At 46.3% G+C, this 4,211-nt stretch overlaps 1 protein-coding gene across 2 annotated transcripts in view; it reads left to right on the forward strand.

Moving 5' to 3' along the window:
* The window catches only part of HIVEP1 (human immunodeficiency virus type I enhancer binding protein 1), a 201,605-nt gene that overhangs the window by 3,559 nt on the left and 193,835 nt on the right, over positions 1-4,211 (forward strand). The window contains exon 1 of one of the 2 annotated variants that reach the window (XM_025206222.1): positions 3,415-3,978. The exons of the other annotated variant lie outside the window; for it this stretch is intronic. The gene's annotated coding sequence lies outside the window, so the exon portion shown is untranslated. Of the gene's footprint in view, positions 1-3,414; positions 3,979-4,211 lie in introns of those variants that run through there. 2 annotated transcript variants of the gene reach the window in all.

The raw sequence follows: 4,211 nt of genomic DNA on the forward strand, positions 1-4,211 counted from the left end.
TGCATGACCGAGTTCTTTGAGAGAAATACTGAACAGAACTGGTCAGAACTTTTTTCAGTGGGATGTTTTTTACCATCTGAAAATGCCACTTCATTGGACTGAAAACATTTCCTGGGAACCCGCCAATTTCCTATGGAACACAGGCAGGTTTTTATCAGAAACCTACCTGGTTTCTTGCCAGCTTGTTTCCCTGATCTTTGGCAGTTGGCCAGACAGGCTGCCTCCAAGTTGGGACCTGGGTTTTCCAGGATCTGCAGCTGCACATCAGTCACCTGGAAGACTACCCCAGGGCAAGCATTGTAAAGCCCTACCCTCCCTGCTCCTCTGCCCCACCCAGCCTTTTGCTCCCTGTTATGAAGCCAGCCTAGCAGCCTTGCAGTGGCTTCAGGGCTTCTAAGCTCCTTGTCAACTGTGGGATCTCCAGGCTTCCAGGATCTCTGATGCAGAGTAAGAATCTGGAAACCTGGGAGCTACAGCTGAGCCAGGAGCCTCAGATCCTGGGCTCCCAGACATCATTTTGTTGAAAATGTTTTCATTATATCAGTACAAAATATTTACAGTATTTCTTTCTTGCATTTAGAACTTTGTACCCTGGTTCTGAAATTATTATTTTTTCAGAACTTCAGAATTTCCCTCAAAACTTTCAACCAGCTCTAATAATCAGTTTAAGCTTTTCTCAGCTCCAGGTCATGGTGCGGTGGACAATATAAAAAGACATCCGTATTTGCTGCCCAGATTAATCACAGTGCCCAATTTTACCACTATGCTTTATGATCTTGGTATCTAAGAGCTGTGGTAAAGTCAAATCTCGTATAGTGAGTTTTACTACAGTGTGGTAAATACTGAATGATTTAAAGACCCCCTCCTGTGTTCTGACTTTTCCTACTCCTATTTTATATATCTACCTGTTTGGCAGAAGGAAGAACAGCTTTAAATGTGCACCGCTATGCAAAAATATCTATTTGAAAGCATAAATTTAGTGTGTGTTTGTAGATAATCCTGAAACTGGAGTCCCTTTGGAAAGTACTGCAAACATTCAAGAGATTTGTGTTTTAGAAGTCTGTCCACCACTCTCACATAGGTTCATCTGAAAGGAGATTCTCTTAGATGGGATTAATATTAGATGTAGTTTTTAAAATATCTTAATTTTGTGATGAAAGAGGCTGCAGTGTGCATTTCAGTGAATAACATTTTTTAAATGTCACTGCTTTTTTTTTTTTAATATCCTTCCTTCTCAGGGTTGGGAGAGTACTTAGACACCTGCTAATAATAACCATATAGAGCACCATTCCTTGCATCTCAAAATTCTTTACCAGGTGATTGTATATATTGGTTTGATTTCACTGGTAGCAACTGAGACAGAAAGAGGTAGCGCCTTGGCGAAGACCTCACAGGCAGTCAATAACAGACAGAAAAATAAATCTGACATCCAGTCCTTCCAGTTCTGTCAGCTGTGCCACACTAGCCCCCTGTATTCTAGAGTTGTGAGGGTCAACCGTTTTGGCAAGTGTGCCATGAATTAGCCCTCCACCCTCCACGAGTACCGTACTGATCCCCTTTCCCCTACTTGATCAGCTAGGCTGCTTTCTGCTTCCTGTCCAGTGCTCCCTGCCCGATCTGCTGTTCTCCTCTTTGCTCCCTGGCCTATCTACCGCTGTGCTGGCTGTCCCCTTGCTGATCTGACATGTGCGGCACAGAGGCTACTCATTCTGTTTGTGGTGTGCGTACCACAGGTTGGCCGCCCCTGTTCCAAAGAACTAAATCTAGCCAATAATGGATACGAAAGATGAGAAGGGACCTTACCAGCAAGGTCTAGAGGCAAATCCCTGCAAAAAAATCTCACTTTGCTTCTATCTGATGGGAAATGTCTTTGAGTCTCATCAGTGTGTTGCACCAGGACACTGTTTGCCACTTGTAATTAGTCTTTTAATATAGGTATATGATAAAATTCCAAATACCACCCTGACCTCCAGGCAGAAAATGGAGCTAGATTATAAGAAGTTGAGTATCTTTTTTTTTTCTCCTTCCCTTGTGACAAGTTCTGTTGCTTCTACTGCGTGTGATACAGATAGCTTCACCAATAATGTGAAGCTGAGGTGTGACTGTGACACACGCTCATCAGTGTGCCTTAGCAATGTGAAACTAGGCTTGGAGTAGCAGTAACGAAACAGCCTTGTGCTTTACTCTGCTGTTTATATAAGCTAGGAGCAGGACAGAGACACTAGAGCTGTCTGCAGACTCAGAAGTATATCACTGAGGGACCAGAGGGATCCCGGCCTCTGTTTGTTCATACTTGAAATTTATTATAAGGGTATTCAATAATGTTTTGCTTTTACAAAAGCGGAAGTTCTTCAAAATAGCGATGACTTAGGCCCTGCAGTCATCAGAACAGTTTTTTATTCACCACAGGCAAGTGCATTGTTAAGCTCCACTCATTCCAGCTGGCACCAATTGGAAAAAATCGTTTTGTCTGTAGATACAAGTGCCAAAATCATAATCTTGTAAACACGCAGAACTTCATGATATCATATGTGCTTGTGAAATTGAGATTTGGTTAAGCAAGTGTGCTATATATTGTCAGGGCTAAGAAGGAACATTTTTTTAAAGTTATTTTTGTTATTGTTCAATAGCACATCTGCCTTTTAAAGATGTGCAAGGGGTACACACAGATTGGAGCCCAAGGGCAGGGTTCGAATTACACTTTGACTTTTGTTCGGGGGTCTGCAAAAAAAAAAAATGTAAACGGGTTCATTGATTAACATTCCACCTAAGTGAAGGAGCAATCTGATTGGAGACCCCCCCACCCATGTTATGATTTTCAAATCTTGTAGGGAGCTCTTATTCTTTATGGGGGGGGGGGAGGGCTCAGCCTCCCTGAGCTCCCCCTTAATTTGCACCCTGCCCAAGGAAACACTGAACCCAAGCAATACATCATTAGAGATCGTTCAAGTGGGTTTGTTGTGTAAAGACATAAACAGACAAGGTTTTTTGGGTAAATGTGATATCTTTTGTTCGACCAACTGAATAGTTGGAAAACTTTTCTTTGCAAGCTATTGGGCACAAGCACCCTTTTTCAGGCAGAGGGAGGGGCACCTGAAGAAGGGCGTTTGTACCAGAAAGCTTGCAAAGAACAATTTTCTCAACTATTTAGTTGGTCTAATAGAAGAGATCAAATCTACCTGAAAGCTTGCAAAGAACAATTTTTCTAATTGCTTCGTTGGTCTAATAGAAGAGATCACATAGTTTCATAGGTGTTAGGGGCTGGATCACTGGGTCCAGCCCCCCTGCACCTGGGGCTCCCCAAAGAACCTTGTCTACTTAGGTCCAGACCCAGATACAGGCATGCTGCCCAGGGCCCGGACAGAAAGAGGGCCTGAACGTGGTAATTTGCTTCCCCGTTGTCTGATTTATTCTTATTATTATCTTTGGTGCAGGTGGCCCCGATACTAAAAGTTCACCCCGGGGCTGCCAGGAGCCTGGGGACGGTGCTGCCTGCGTCGTTAGCACACTATCCCCAAACCAGCAAAGGCACAAAGGCACGTGTGTGTGCATTCAGATGCAGCCTGAAGGGTAACCCAAGCTGCAAAGATCCAGCTGGGAGGGGACCCTACGTAGCAGTAAAAAAAGACGTGCCTTGCTTCTTAACAAAACAAAGCAAAGCCGAGGCAAAGGCGTGTGCGAGAAGAAGAAGCAGGGATCCCTCGCCACCCGCTTCCCCATTCACGATGACCCGCACGCAAAACAGAGCGAAACAGCTGATGTCGGAAACCAATCACCGCGGCACAGCGGAGAAGCAGTAAAACCCCAGCAGCAGCAGCAGCAGCAGGCAAGGGCCAAAAAAGGGGAGCAGCCGCGGAGAGCATTAGGCGCCTCCTCCTCGTATTTCCTCTCACGCCCACTTCCAAGAGTGGAGGGGTTTTGCTTTCGTCGCCCGGAGATGAAAAGTTAAAGCTGGGAAAGGAGTTGGCGCCGCGCGGGGTGAGCTGCTGCTTTTGATCTTCGTGTATTTTTTTTGGCCGGCGGGGGAGGGGGGGCCGGTGTGGCCCCCCGCGGTGCGCGGAGGAGGGGACGGAGCGCGGCTGGGAGCGGCCGGGAAAACCCAGCGCGAGAGCAGGGGAAGGAGGACGCGGCGCGTGTGACCTGCCAGCGGCAGCGCGCAGGAACCTCCGGGATCTCCGCGTCAGCAGCAGCGGCAGCAGCCCCGGCGCTGT

This window comes from Alligator sinensis, unplaced genomic scaffold (assembly GCF_000455745.1).
Source record: "Alligator sinensis unplaced genomic scaffold, ASM45574v1 scaffold253_1, whole genome shotgun sequence".
In the NCBI taxonomy this organism is placed as follows: Eukaryota; Metazoa; Chordata; order Crocodylia; family Alligatoridae; genus Alligator; species Alligator sinensis.